The sequence below is a fragment of the Primulina tabacum genome, chromosome 16 (assembly GCF_025594145.1).
Source record: "Primulina tabacum isolate GXHZ01 chromosome 16, ASM2559414v2, whole genome shotgun sequence".
In the NCBI taxonomy this organism is placed as follows: Eukaryota; Viridiplantae; Streptophyta; class Magnoliopsida; order Lamiales; family Gesneriaceae; genus Primulina; species Primulina tabacum.
In genome coordinates, this window is record NC_134565.1 from 9,303,884 (window position 1) to 9,321,047 (window position 17,164).

Genomic DNA, 17,164 nt, shown 5'->3' on the forward strand with positions numbered 1-17,164 from the left:
GGTGCTTCTGCTGGGGAAGGTGTTCTTTCGAGCATACGATGTCTGATAGCCTCAAGTTGAGCAGTACCAACAGGAGATTTTGAAAGAGGAATAATCAAGGCAGTAGAAGGAGTGTCTTCTGTTTGAGCAGTAGAGGGAGCAGTAGCCGGTTCTGCAGAAGTGCCTCCAACAGAAGTTGGTTCAGTAGCTGCACTTTCATCTGGTTGGGCAGCTTCCGTGGTTTCCAGTTGCTCAGCGGTTGGAATAGATTCAGATTGATCGTTTAGAATAGCTTCCATTGCCGCTTGATGTTCAGCATGAGAAAACCTCCAAATTCGGCAATGATGGGGCAACTTCTGATTCTGCCAAGGGTTGGTTTGCTGGTCAAGCTTCTGGTTGAACCACATCATCAGCTTGAGTTACTTCTGGTGCAGTAGAGACAGGAATAACGATAGATTGAATGACTTCATCCACTGAAGCCAATTCGCGAACAGAGAGAAGTGAGGATGATTGTGGGGACCCAAACCTTATTCGTCTTCTTAATCATTTTTGGGAATAATTAAATCAATTAAGATAAATAGGGTCTAAATTTTTTTTTTAGATACAAGAGTACGCAACATATGAAATAAATCTTATTTCATTTACAAGATCAATATCCAGATCTAAGTACAAGTCCTGTACAAAAGTAAATCATAACAAACTACTGTCCAGTCACTACATGTCAAGTAATGAAACAGATCTACTTCTAAGTCCGGATCTCCACGCTAACTGTCCTCTCTCATCCTCTTCTTGACCCTGATCCTGTCCCATCTGTTGTCATGCACACATACAAACAAGACAACAGCCGGATAACTCTGGCGAGAATATAATCCCAGTATACACAATGCATACATGCAATCATATAACAAATATAAAAGCATGAAACATGTATCAATAACATGTATCAAATCTGAAAGACATGAATCGATATAAAGCTGTAAATAAACTCTGAACTCGTCATCTCAGACTCGACTCATCTCTAATCTAGGGATCCCGGTTCCTGGGCATTGTCTCATATATCGAATATCAGCGATAGGAATAAATCAACTCCTAAGCAAACATCGATATAAACCAAACATCCAGTGTCTTGGCATATCCTGCCAATGACTAGGCATCTCCGCCCCTGACTCAATACACGCTTTGCTATAAATCAATAGAATAAGCATCTCAATCTCAGATATTGCAACATATCGAGGCAATGAAAATTAAGTATGTGATTTTGGGAAACTCAAGTTAAATCAAACTCGAGTTGTGCAATCCCAGATCAACATTGATTTATACCTTTCTTTCTGTGGTTTCTGGTTCTGTCGAAGTCTTGAATTCGAATATGTCAATTACTCAATCTGGCAATGACAATAACGAGGAGTATAATATCAATACACCACTCAAATCAATACTGGATATAATCAGAACTCAATCAAATTCTGTTTCAACGGCATAACTGCACCATCTCAATATACCCAGCAATACAAATCAATAGATATCAATTCCCAAAACTCATAATCAATAACAATATAAATCTGATATCAAATCTCAGTCAAATCAACTCTGAAAATCATAAGAATTTCATACAGTATCCGTTCTTCAATCCGGTTTTGATTATACGATGTCTAACATATCGAGAACACCATATATGAATCATATCCGATTCCTTCAATATCATATTTTCAAATCATAACAAAACGTAGTAAAACTTACGTCCAGTTGAAGCTCTCGTCGATAGAAACACGGTACTGAAATCGGATTGAAAATCTGACGGACGGATCGTTCACAAATCACAAATCTTCTCTGTTTCATTTTTGAAGGAATGATATATATATATATATCAAGTTGCATGTAACAGAAACGTGGCTCATTTTTCATACATATCAAGCGGTGCTCGGGCGGTTATAAATTACCGCTCGGGCGCCGAACACTCTGTTCGGTTACTCGGCTTGTGGTGCACTGGCGCTCGGGCGGTCAAAAACAACCGCTCGGGCGCCAGACTCTCTGTCTGATTTCTCATCTTGTTGAACACTAGCGCTCGGGCGGTCATTTTCTACCGCTCGGGCGCCAGACTTTCTGTCCAAAGTTTACACAATTCTTATGTTTTACCCAATCTGGTCTCGGAGTAATCCGTCTATCATCATATCAGTTCAAAATCAATAATCTCAGATTAACAGAATCAAAATCTCGGGCATTACAATGATTGAGTAGGCTGCTTCAGAGATGCAGGAGTACTGAAAACCTTAGCTTCTGAGGGAGCTATAGTCCTTTACTCAACTGGCTTAGTTTAAGTAAAGTCTGGAATGAAGCCTACTGAATACGGCACAGGCTCGTCAAATGTCTGTTCTTGAGCAAGAAGTTTCTCATCTATCACTCTCAGTCGGTCAGTCAAAATATGGATCACATTCTGATCCTGAGCAACAGTGAGAATCATAGCGTCAAAATTAGACTGAAGATTCTTTAAAATTGATGTTATAAGTAAAAACGCTCAGAATGTTATAAGTAAAAACGTCACATTAACATTTTTAAACATCAAGACAATAATTATATCAAAATAACGGAAAATCGAAAGTTATTGTGTCAAAACCAAAGTTCGAAATTTTAGTTGACCAAAACACTAAATTAAACAAGTTAATATACAAAAAACTGTTTTCCCAATTTGAAAATTAGAAATAATAAAAAAAATATGTTCATTTAACAATTAGATAACATTAAATCCACGATATATTTGTTGGTAAGCTGGAAAATGTGTCCGAATTATCAAGACTAATGTGGACATGGTTTTTAAGCCAAGAAAGCTTATTAATTCCACACCAAACCCATGAACGACTTGAGCTTCAAGTGATGTTTTAAAATGTCAACCTAAATCCTTTCCTCATAGATTTTGTTCTAACTAGATAAGTTTAAAGTTAACACTTCATGTCAAAATAGACAACTTTAATCTAGTTTGACTGGTTATCAATTTCAAATATACTTGGTTCCGACTACAATTTGGTACAAGTTTAAAATATAACATCAAATCCCTTACGCCTTCCTTTTTATTCTACTTTTATTGACTCCAAATTCTAACCCATCACAATCATCGAAATCTTCTTTTGAGAATATAAGAACTTTGTTAAAGTGTGCCATTCTTGTTGTAAATTTTCAGAACAAGAAAAATCAGCTCTGATATCAATTGTAGGACCGAGCGCTTGCCTCTTTACCAAAAGTTATAGCTAGTAGTAATGGTTCAACTCAAAGCTTTTAAACCGCACATCAGCTCAAGCATCATGATTCGATTGCTCTACCAAGCAGGGACAATTATTGCACCTAATAATTTTACGAGGAGGCGTGCACTTTACCCCAGATGCTTGGAAACCAAAGTTTGTTGGTATGGACTACGTATGATTAAATAAACGTTTGAGAGCGTTTTTATTTATTTTAAAGTGATTTTTTTAGTGATTTTTTGAAAATAAATGAGCAACAAAAGTATAGATTATTTGGAAATAAAATGGTAAAGGTGATACAAGCTAAATTTTATGTGTTGAGAGAAAAAAATTGCTTCCAATTTTTTTTTTTTTTTTTTTTTATAAAATTACAACAATATCTTTAAGATTTATTTTTTAGTTATCTAAATTTTGATACTCACATCATCAACAAAATATTTAAATATTTTGTATCAGAATTAATTTTTTTTATAATATGAATACTTGAAAATTTATATAAAAGATACACAATTACCATAATCATCATATTAAAAACGCTCACTCAAAATAAATAAGAATTAAATGTATTTTTTATTATTATTAATTACATTTTAAATTTTTTATAGTATTATAGAATTTGTTTTATCCCTTGTGTTTTCAAGACCACGTTGGGACGTGGTGGAAGATTTCATCCTACCTTGTGGGGCACTGCCCCCTAAAAGATCAAAGACCTAGATTTATACACACATACATGCGTTCCATCAGTTTTTTTAAAATCAATAGCCCAGATCTTGTTGAGCACTACCCCCACAGGTAGTGTCGAACGAACCGGAGGTGGTTAGGGAGCATCCAGTGAAGAGAAAAGCCAAAGATAAAGGTCTATTATCTAAATGTGGCCCCCACCAGTTTTTCCACACACTCCCAATTTCCAATATTATTATACACAACCAAATAAATTAAATTATTCATTTTCTTTCCAATTGGAAGCAACAATTAAAATTGTATAATTTGATTCAGATGCAAGCTTGTAAGACAAAAACATTCGAATTGCATTTGATAAGACATAAAATATATTTAATAATGATGAATAATTATATTCATGTAGGGCCGATCAAACTTTTTTATTAACCGCCCGAACCGAATTACAATGCACCTTTTTTCATAAAATTTTATAAAAACAACGATTAAAAATATTAATCATAAATCGCACCGTATACGCGGTTCAGTTATTTTTTTCCATGAACCGCAGCGCCTAAACCGCTTGCCATAATATTGGGCCTAGAATTATTATAATTTGTAAACAACATATTCAAATAAAAAGTCATCATTCATTATATCTCAACTCTCTTCAAAATTATTATTCTTACACATAAAACTTATTTTTTCTTAACTATTCTTCATATTAGTCTTTTATTAAAGTATTTATTTCTTTTGCTACAATATTTTGTTTGAAGTTTGAAATTAAAAAAAGGATAATATAGTGTAAATGTCATTTTTGTTGTGAATGTGTTGTGTTGTTAATTGTTAACTTAGTTTTGAATCTTGATTATTATTTTATCTATTTTGATATTTCTATACTTTGAACTATATTTTATATTTGAAGAAAAGATATTGTTGTTGTTTTCAAATAAATTAGAATATATGCTAATATTTTTCATTAAAAAAACCGTAAACCGACCGCAACCACTTGAAACCACTCAAAACCGTAAACCAATCGCAACCGCTTGAAACCGCTCAAACCAAAAGGATAATTTTTCATGTAAAATCGTGATTAATTTTTTAAAATACTAGCCGACCGCATATGGCAATTTGGTTCGAATTTTTTTAAAAAAAACCACAAAACCGCACCATGATCACCTGTATATTCATGTCCTCTAATGTTTTTAAATTTCTAATAATATTGATATCATAATATGTTGTATGATATAATTATTCAATATCATCTACTGTTTTAATTTACGAGAACAATAATTGGAAAAAAAATTCGAAACACAACATTTAAGTCTCATACAATGTAAAATTTTGAGTTGCAGGGGGACAAGTTAAATCGTATATGTTAAATGACATGTGTCATTCACATGTAAAATATCCTTTAAATGAAGGATATAAGGTTGATTTGTTGAGGAACGAATCTTTATTTGTGAGACGGGTCAATCTTATCGATTTTCATAATAAAAAATAATATTTTTAACATAAAAAGTAATATTTTTTTATGAATGACTCAAATAAGAGATCTATCTCACAAAATACGACATGTGAGATCGTCTCACATAAATTTATCCCTTTCTTGAGATTCGATGGATGAGAAAGAAAGGCCACCATTCCCATTGTTTGCTAATTTGTGGAGAGGATAAGATATGACAAGGTATCATCCGTCGGCCTTCTATTGATTAGGTAAATATTTAGACAAAGTAAACCATTAGACTTTAGTATTACTTGTCAAAACCACATGTTTGTCAGGCTCAGGTTGACTGTAAAGGACCTTGTTCCTGGAAGGGGAAAAGGAGAGTTACCTCAACTAATTGTGTTATCTACTTTCGAGACTTTTGAAGATGGTTGTCTTTGAAAAAACACGCTTCAGCTGAGACTTTTGACAAATTATTCGCCACTTGTTCCACCCAGGAAAACAGAAGGACGAGGACAAATCTTTCAGCAAGGAGTAGGCTTCTTTGGCAACATGAAAGTCTCGTGTTATTGAGCTCTTCTGCATTTGGCCCCGTATGTGAATTAAGAAAGTAAAACATCTATCAAGAAAATTTCAATGAACCTTGAAAATTTCGATAAATTCAAGGTTCTATTTCTTCCTTTCACCACAAGGCAGTGTAGCCACATAAAGAAGACAATAAGACAGTTTGTATTCGACAAAAAGAGCTCAAGAAGGAAAGAAATATTAGAAAGTTAGGTGTTAAACTAATATTTTGCCAAACAATTTCCTGCCATGTACAAGAAATATGCTATACCAAAGACATCTACGATGCCGCCTTCGACTCGTCCCAAGATGCAGGGATTGCAACTTTCTTCACGAGTTTGAGACCCAAGGAAAAACCCCGAAACGGGGATGAGAATCCCTGATTTTTTCGGGTTCGGGTTCGGGGATTTTTTTAAATCCCCGATGTAGTTCGGGACGGGTATGAGATTACTATCCCCATCCCTGAACCCGTCCCGAAAATTATATCAATAATAAAATAATAGTATTATTAGTATCAATAATATAATAATAATTTTATTTTTTTAAATAATAATAATAATAATAATATTATTATTATTATTATTATTATTATTATTATTATTAATATTATCATCAATAATAATAAGTTTTGGTTTGAGAAAATCTCCGAATCCGTCCTTGTCTTGTCATATTAATATTTTTGAAACGGGGATAGCGGCAGGGATGGGAATTTGATCCCCAAAGTTTTGGGTTTGAGTATTCTCCAAACCCAAAAAAGCGGTGATCGGGATGGGTGTATGGGTGGGAATGGAATTTGGAGACGGGAATTGGGATGGCAAACCCGCCCCTCACCACCTCATTGCCATCCCTACCAAGATGTATATTAAATCCACAAATATGTGGAAGAAAAAATAATTACACCACGACAACAGAAAACAGTTGAGGGAGATCCTTCCCATTAATTACAAGCTCTTGCAAAGTGTTAAGCCATACTGATATTGCAGTGCACGCACCTCCAAGCCACATCCTAAAGAAAGCATAAAAAATATTTAAAAAAAATTCCATAATGATTATAAGAAATCAAACAAAGTGAAATGAGAACGATACCAGGGAACATCAATGGTGAAAGAGGATCGGTTACGGTGATCGGAAGCGCAACGGAAGTTAAAAATTTTGATTTTTCATCAAGAAATTTCGGCCACCTCTTATTTTGTGTAGCAAATACAATAAAAAACCAAATATCATACATAGGGTGTTGAGAAAATCGTTATCTATCAGCCTCTTGAGGTTGATGATAGCTCCAACTTTGTTGTCAAACAACAAAACTCTTGAATGGGATGGCAATCTACAAGCTCTCCTCCTATCCTTCAAGAATTAGGCCCACCACCAACTTTGTAGATCCACCTCACACTTGCACTAGAAAATGTAAGGCTTTTTCAAAGAGAAATGACTTGTTTCTCCAACAATTGAAGAACACAAAAATGAGAGAAAATTTGAGAGAGTTGCCCTTCAAATTTTCGGCCAACACACATGTGGAATGAGGGAGGATGAGTTGTCTTGGTAGTGCAAAAAGTTGATCCAAAAAAGTTGCATGCCATGCAATATTTTAATCAAAAGTATTCTTCAACCTTTCATCTCCCAAGCATGCATATCAAGTGGGCTTGTAACAATTACAAGGCTCATGGACTTTTATTTAAATGTCCCAAACATATTTGAGTCCATTTATAGTTTACTTGATTTTACTCAAGCCCAGTAGTTAAATAATTATTTCCAATTGGGCTCTACAAGGCTCAATGTTATTTAATTAATTCAACACTTGAATTAATTTAATTATTTGGACTCTACTAGGCCCACTAGTGTTTAATTAATTCAACACTTGAATTAATTTAATTTAGTCCATAATAATGTTTATGAAAATCACAATTTTCAAATACATTATTCACTTGGCCTACTTTTAATTTAGGAACACATTCATAAATTAAAAGTTACATTTCTCTCATAGAAGTCATACTTCTATTTTTCCTTACGCTTATAAACTCATTTATAAGCCGTTCAACACTTTGAACTATTTTACTTCTCAACGGGATCTAGAAAGCTAGTACTTGTGTGGCCCTCAATGGTTCATTGATACAAATAGCCGTGGGTTCACATCTACATGTGATTCGAACTAAACATGTCCTTATATGAGCATACCCCAATTGCTCCATTCTTATTTATCAATTCCTTGATAATAAGAACGTCAGAACCCAAGTCTTATAGTACCCAACCAATCATGTTAAACGCCTAGCAGCATCGCTTACATGATTCCCTAGGTATCAAATGATAGTGCATGCAAGAACCATTCAATTATGGTTAGCGTACAGTACGGTCCCTTCAACTCATATATCCTGACCGATTCGACAACCATTGGTTTATCGAGAGTTGTCAATGAATCGATACTATGTGTCATGTTGTAGTTGCATCGATGGTGTAATCTATGAAACCCCTTTCATAATTACCATCATACTCTGATCAGAGATTTCATACTACATACACATAGGATATCCATACCCGAAGGTAAGCGGTGAATCCCTGACTACAATGCATCGACTCCTATATGTTTCGACAAAACACCCAACCTTGCCACCTGATGACCCCTAAAGAGTCGGTAAACAAGTCAAAGTGTAATTCTAGCACATAGAGTATCAATGTTGTCCCGGGTCATAAGGACTAATGGTGTACAACCATAAACTAGGACGTTTCCACTCGATAAGTGAGAACCACTTGGAAAGTCCTTTATGGAGGGTTGTTCAGTGCACTCTACCAGGAGCACCTATCTGCATGCTCGGACATCACAATGTCCCTTACCAATGAAACATGGTACTCACATCGCAGATACTAGTCTCGAACTCGAGCGGCCTGTATCCTTCTTAGTGGCGGCTGAATCGACTAGGAACTGTTTAGAATATACAGTATTCCAAATATGAGTTTCATGATACTCATCATATGAGCATCTCATATTCTTTCTACTATTTGTATATTCAAGGGCTTTATCTATGCAACTAGCATGGGTATTCAGATAAAGATGTGCCAATAATAATTTCAAATATTATTAAAATAAAGATTGTTTATACATAGAGTTTCATTGTGAACACTCGGCCAACACTTGGCTCGACGGACACCTACTCTAACAATCTCCCACTTGCACTAGAGCCAACTACCCAAATGCTTCAAACCCATTGATTCGCGATACATCTCGAATAATGGTCTAGGTAAAGGCTTAGCTAGTAGATCAACAACATAATCTGCGGAGCCGACTTTGTCAATCGACACTTCTCCTCTTTCCACAATCACTCAGAGGATGTGGTACTTTCTCAATACGTGTTTGGATTTCTGATGAGACTTTGGCTCCTTTGCTTGAGCTATAGCTCTCGTGTTGTCACACAACACCGGGAGAGGAGCAACTCCATTAGGAATGACGTCCAACTCTTAGACGAAATTCCTTATCCAAATAGCCTCCCTTGCTGCATCTGATGCAGCAATGTATTCGGCCTCTGTGCTGGAATCCGCAATATTGTCTTGCTTGGAACTCTTCCAAGAGACAGCAGCACCATTGAGCATGAATACAAACCCAGAGGTTGACTTCGAGTCATCGATATCGCTTTGGAAGCTAAAGTCGGTATAGCCTTCCAATTTCAGTTCTCCACCCCATAGACCAAGAACAATTTATTGGTCCTTCTCAAATACTTGAGGATGCCTTTCACAGCTTTCAAGTGTGGAAGACCAGGGTTCGATTGATATCTACTCACTACACATAGTGCAAAAGCCACGTCAGGACGTGCAGATATCATCTCATACATGATGCTACCAATCGTAGATGCATAAGGAATGCTTGTTATCGCCGCTATCTCTGAATTAGTCTTGGGAGACAGACTTGGATAGGGACACGCCATGACACATTGGTAGATGTCCTCTCTTGGACTCATCCATCGAGAACCGCTTCACGATGGTATCAATGTATGTGGACTGGGTGAGACCAAGCAATCTTCTTGATCTATCTCTATAGATCTGTATTCCCAATATAAAAGATGCTTCACCCAAGTCCTGTATCGAGAACTTACTTGCTAACCATATTTTAGTTGATTGCAACATTCCTACATCATTCCCAATGATTAGAATGTCATCAACATAAAACACCAGGAATGTCACAACACTCCCACTGACCTTCTTATACACACAGGGTTCCTCAGGATTCTTAGCAAAACCAAACTCTTGATTGTACTGTCGAATCTGAGGTTCCAACTCCTAGATGCCTGCTTTAGACCATAAATAGATCTTTGAAGTTTGCATACCATATGCTCACTTCCGATAGATGTCAACCCTCCAGGTTTGAGACATGTAAATCTCTTCCTTAATATCCCCATTAAGAAAGGTTGTCTTGACATCCATCTGCCATATCTCATAGTCATACCATGCAGCTATGGCTAGCAAAATTCTTATGGACTTGAACATTGCAACTGGAGAAAAGGTTTCCTCAAAGTCAACTCATTGTCTTTGAGTATATCCTTTTGCCACCAATCGCGCCTTGAAGGTCAATACCTTCCCATCCGCCCCAAGTTTCCTCTTGTAAATCCATTTACACCCTATGGGAACAATTCCCTCAGGTGGATCCACGAGATTCCACACTTGGTTCGAATGCAAGGAATTCATCTCAGATTCCATCGCTTCAAGCCACTTGGATGAATCGGCATCATATAAGGCTTCCTTGAAGGTCCTTGGATCACATCCATAGTTAGGCTCATCATGGCCCTCTTCAAGAAGCAGACTAGGTGGTCTCGAGACTCTCTCGGATCTTCTAGGAGCTTGTATCTCCTCTCTTGGCTCTTCGGGTGTGGGTTCTATAATGGTGGGTGTCTCTCGAACCTCTTCGAGTTCTATCATCTCGCCTTTTCTATCCAATAGAAATTCCTTTTCCAAAAAAGTTGCATTCCTAGAAACAAACACCTTTGTTTCTTTGGGATGATAGAAGTAGAATCCAACCGAATTCTTTGGATATCCCACAAAGTAACATAAAATGGATCGACTATCCAATTTATCTCTCACTGCCTGCTTCATATAAGCAGGGCACCCCCATATTCTAAGATAAGAATACTTGGGAGGCTTACTCATCCATATCTCATATGGCGTCTGCCTTTGAATGGACATTTAGTGGAATATCTTTCAATTTTAAGTTATAGAGATCGTTTTCAAGTTCACCAGTACCAATCAAACATTCATTCTTGTAAATATTACAAATATTTTTGCTAAATAAACAAGAATATCCATTTTTATCAGCATAGAAATGGAAACAATGTTTTTCACAAAATTAGGTACAAACAAAACATCTCATAAAATTAACTTAAAACTATTATTCAACAATAAGTAAACATCTTCAACAGCCTTGGCAGCAACTCTTGCTCCATTGCCCATCCTCAAGAAGGTCACACCTTCCCTAAGCTTCCTACTTCTTCCCATCACCTGTAACTCATTACAGAGATGTGAGCCACAACCGGTATCCAATACCCAAGAAGTAGAGTTAATTGAAATGTTTACTTCAATGTAGAACATACCATTTTCAGAACTTTTCTAAGCAAGATATTCTTTGCAATTACGCCTCCAATGTCCAGGCATCTTGCAGTGATGACAAACATCACTAGTCTTGTCAGCCTTAACTGGTGTGGCTGCCACGACGGGATTCGGAGATTGCCTCAACAAGGGCACGTTCTTCTTGGGACGTTGGAAAGAACGTTTTTTTCCCTTCCCATGTGGATCAATCTTCGTACCAGATGAAGAACCCACATAAAGAACCAGCTTCTCTTTCTTGATAGTGGACTCAAAGGTCACAAGCATGTTCACCAACTCCTCAAGGGTCGGCTCCATCTTGTTCATGTTGAAGTTCACCACAAAAGGATCAAATGAGCTAGGCAGCGATAAGAGCAACATGTCGGTGGTCAACTCCGAAGGCAACATCAGATCCATGCCAACGAGCTTGTCCACGAGCCCAATCAACTTCAGGCCATGCTCATGGACCGAGGCCCCATCTCGCATGCGCAAAGTGATCAGCTCCTTGACGGTTGCATGCCTAAGAGGCCGTGTTTGCTCACCAAACAGCTCCTTGAGATGCAAATGAATGTCAGCAGCACTCTTTGCATCCTCAAAACGCCTCTGCAGCTCATCATTCATAGAAGCCTGCATATAACACCTGGCTTTCAAGTCATGGTCACACCATTCCTTGTAAGTCTGCAATTCCTCAGGAGTGCGGTCAGTCGGAGCCTCAACAGGGGGCGACTCAGTCAGTGTATATGCTACCCTTTCCGAATTCAAGACGATTTTTAGGTTTCTTAGCCAAGTGAGGTAATTAGGTCAAGTTAATATGTGTTTGTCGAGTATTACGGATATCGGATTGCGAATCGAAGACATTGTCAATTTGTACTGAAAAGTAAAAACAGATAAATGTTGATGACTATTTTAAAATATTTAGTAAGATATGAAGTTTGGACTTTTACTTCATAAATATTTGCTCCCACTGTTTTGACATCTTTCACTACCCTCTAGTGAAAACGGGAAACTCCTTTCCTCAGTAGGTACGTAAGGTCCAATTAGCGAATTATGATCCCGAATAATATCAGCCATTCATAATTCCTAAAAGGTGGTTTCCAATTGCATCACAATGCAACCCTATACGTAAATTTTTGTCTCACGTTTGATTAGCACCCAATAATATGACGTCGTTCATCTTCACGTGTCAAGCCTTACCCATCGATGTTGAACCTTAATGGACGGTCGTCATGAGTTCCCCCAATAATATGAGCCTAAATCATGGGAGTTCCACGTAGTTCACATCACCATGTCAATGGATGTCACAGCTTTCCGGCACCCAGGCCCCCCCAATAATATGAGCCGAGCCCCGAGTACGGGTAGCGTTCATCATGCACCCATTGTCGATGGAAGACATGGAAATCATAAACAAATTTATAATTCCCCTTTTCGGGCTTGATATTAATTTTGAATCTTATTCAAAATGAGGGTTTTTAATTTTGAAAGGTCTCATCATTAATTTTATTTAAAAGCTCGCCATGTTTGACCGTATATTTGCCGGATTCATGCAACTTTGTTATTATCATAATAATAACGCACATACTCATTATTTATAACATATCATGCATATATTATAAACAGTAAACAAAACAAGGATGATCAATCGCCCCAATACTAATGGCCCGTGTGAGCTAAACACGGGCCTAGGTCCAATCCTAGGGTAATACAAGGGATGCAAATGCAACTATTACATTAGCTTCCAATATTTACATGTCTTCGATCTTCATAATCATCATGGCCACCATCTTCCAATCTTGATCATCCACTATACTAATATTTATAAATAAATATCCATGGCAAATAGGGATACATCTCATGGGGGTGGGAACGGGCTATAAACCAAGCCCACTTTAAAAATTGATAATTATTACAATAATTCAACACAAAATATCCTAGCATACACCTAGCAAATTGGGCTTGGACTTTTGATCATCTTTCATGTATAATATCACATATCATACATCATCAATTAATTATCACAATAATTAATCGATCCAATATTATATATCTTGATCCAATCACTAACCGTCACGATTATAAACTAAATTAACAAAGTATACAAACACCTTTGTCTACTTTCAAATTAATTTATTTATAACCGAATTTCTTGTAAATCACCATTTACTATAAATATTTAAAGTCCAACTTAAAATATTTATTTCATGAGAAAATATTTGCAACTTTTGTAATTTTAAACTTAAGGGCCCAAAAACTCATTTTTCACCAAAAACATTTTGGCCCATTTAAAATTCACAAATATGTTAACCATCTAATGGCCCAACAACATCAAGGCCCATGACACTTTGATTATCCAAAACACTTTTGGAAACCCTAGTCGTCATCGCCGTCGCCGGAGCTCCGTCGCCGGATTCAGGCCAACTTACCAAATTTTTTTTTTTATTTAAAACATGGGGCTGTTCGGGCAGCCCAAGGGGCTGCCCTAGCTGCCCGTTTCGGGCAGCCCCTCGGGCAGCCCAAGCTGCCCGAAATGGGCAGCAACTTGCTGCCCAAAATTCCCCCGAAACCGGCCTTGATTCGATGCAAAATATTAGTCTCATGCGGTTAGAAATCAATCTCAATATAATATCTTGTAATTGCTACACAAAATCATAACCATAGCTCTGATACCACTTGAAAGAGGAACGGTTACGGTGATCGGAAGCGCAACGGAAGTTAAAAATTTTGATTTTTCATCAAGAAATTTCGGTCACCTCTTATTTTGTGTAGCAAATACAATAAAACACCAAATATCATACATAGGGTGTTGAGAAAATCGTTATCTATCAACCTCTTGAGGTTGATGATGGCTACAACTTTGTTGTCAAACAACAAAGCTCTTGAATGAGATGGCAATCTAGAAGCTCTCCTCCTATCCTTCAAGAATTAGGCCCACCACCAACTTTGTAGATCCACATCACACTTGCACTAGAAAATGTAAGGCTTTTTCAAAGAGAAGTGACTTGTTTCTCCAACAATTGAAGAACACAAAAATGAGAGAAAATTTGAGAGAGTTGCCCTTAAAATTTTCGGCCAACAAACATGTGGAATGAGGGAGGATGAGTTGTCTTGGTAGTACAAAAAGTTGATCCAAAAAAGTTGCATGCCATGCAATATTTTAATCAAAAGTATTCTCCAACCTTTCATCTTCCAAGCATGCATATCAAGTGGGCTTGTAACAATTACAAGGCCCATGGACTTTTATTTAAATGTCCCAAACATATTTGAGTCCATTTATAGTTTACTTGATTTTACTCAAGCCCAGTAGTTAAATAATTATTTCCAATTGGGCTCTACAAGGCTCAATGTTATTTAATTAATTCAACACTTGAATTAATTTAATTATTTGGACTCTACTAGGCCCACTAGTGTTTAATTAATTCAACACTTGAATTAATTTAATTTAGTCCATAATAATGTTTATGAAAATCACAATTTTCAAATACATTATTCACTTGGCCTACTTTTAATTTAGGAACACATTCATAAATTAAAAGTTACATTTCACTCATATAAGTCATACTTCTATTTTTCCTTACGCTTATAAACTCATTTATAAGCCGTTCAACACTTTGAACTATTTTACTTCTCAACGGGATCTATAAAGCTAGTACTTGTGTAGCCCTCAATGGTTCATTGATACAACTAGCCGTGGGTTCACATCTCCATGTGATTCGGACTAAACATGTCCTTATATGAGTATACCCCAATTGCTCCATTCTTATTTATCAACTCCTTGATAATAAAAACGTCAGAACCCAAGTCTGATAGTATCCAACCAATCATGTTAAACGCCTAGCAGCATCGCTTACATGATTCCCTAGGTATCAAATGATAGTGCCTGCAAGAACCATTCAATTATGGTTAGCGTACAGTACGGTCCCTTCAACTCATATATCCCGACCGATTCGACAACCATTGGTTTATCGAGAGTTGTCAATGAATCGATACTATGTGTCATGTTGTAGTTGCATCGATGGTGTAATCTATGAAACCCCTTTCATAATTACCACCATACTCTGATCAGAGATTTCATACTACATACACATAGGATATCCATACCCGAAGGTAAGCGGTGAATCCCCGACTACAATGCATCGACTCCTATATGTTTCGACAAAACACCCAACCTTGCCACCTGATGACCCCTAAAGAGTCGGTAAACAAGTCAAAGTGTAATTCTAGCACATAGAGTATCAATGTTGTCCCGGGTCATAAGGACTAATGGTGTACAACCATAAACTAGGACGTTTCCACTCGATAAGTGAGAACCACTTGGAAAGTCCTTTATGGAGGGTTGTTCAGTGCACTCTACCAGGAGTACCTATCTGCATGCTCGGACATCACAATGTCCCTTACCAATGAAACATGGTACTCACATCGCAGATACTAGTCTCGAACTCGAGCGGCCTGTATCCTTCTTAGTGGCGGCTGAATCGACTAGGAACTGTTTAGAATATACAGTATTCCAAATATGAGTTTCATGATACTCATCATATGAGCATCTCATATTCTTTCTACTATTTGTATATTCAAGGGCTTTATCTATGCAACTAGCATGGGTATTCAGATAAAGATGTGCCAATAATAATTTCAAATATTATTAAAATAAAGATTGTTTATACATAGAGTTTCATTGTGAACACTCGGCCAACACTTGGCTCGACGGGCACCTACTCTAACAAATGGACCATATGAGTTTGTTTTTACGTTATAGTCCAGGATACAACCCCCTTTTTGTAGCTTCATTAAGCACCCTTCGGCCCTTTCCTTCTGTCCCAAACACCAGAGTGCTACTAAAACTGCGTTGGCGAACCTGATTCCCGAACCGCATCCCTCTGAGTTTAGTTTGTCAAAGACATGCTCTACCATTTGCCAATTACCAGCATCATCGTAGTCACCTTCGATCATCTGCCCAATGACCTGATGAATGTTAGAAACCTCATTTAGCAACTCATTGGCTTTGTCCCACCTGGAAAAAAAAATTCAAGACCTCGGAAAAGTACCAAAATATAAGGAACTGATCATTTATTAGATTTTTTCTCAATAATTTCATAAATAACGGATAAACCTTATTCAAATTCCTATAATCAACAATGAGCCAAAAGCATACACAAACAATACCCAGACGCTGAAACTGAATTTTTAACATGACAAGCATTCTATTGCACATGCATTCCAGGAAGTGATAGTTTTACACAGTTGATTTGCTGAAAGTGATTGAAGAACGTAAGACTTGCATCAGAAATAACTAATCCATTGAATTCTCATGCCATTACCAGAACAACCTAACTTAGACTGCAAAGATAAACAAAAAATTAAAAGCGACGTTCTGTGAACGCTGTTCTGGTTCTTAATATGTGGTCTGCTTCATTATTCTCTCACTTCAGATAAGAAATGCTTTCTGTAACCAGATGTTTTTGTAACTCCTCACTCTCAGGTTAATATCCACAAAATACAGCCCACAAGAGTTTATCTTTAGCAGGACCTTCTTCATTGAGAGCAAATTAATGTTGGATCAATTTATTTATATAGGCTTATATATGAATAATTATGTATTGTGGGTTGTCTATTAAGTTAAGCCCAAAATAAAGTGATCAATTAATGTTTCGGGTTATTGGACTTTAATGTATCTAATGGGCTGTGGGCCTTTAATGTGTAGAGACATAAGTGTAATTTCTGTATTTATGATGGG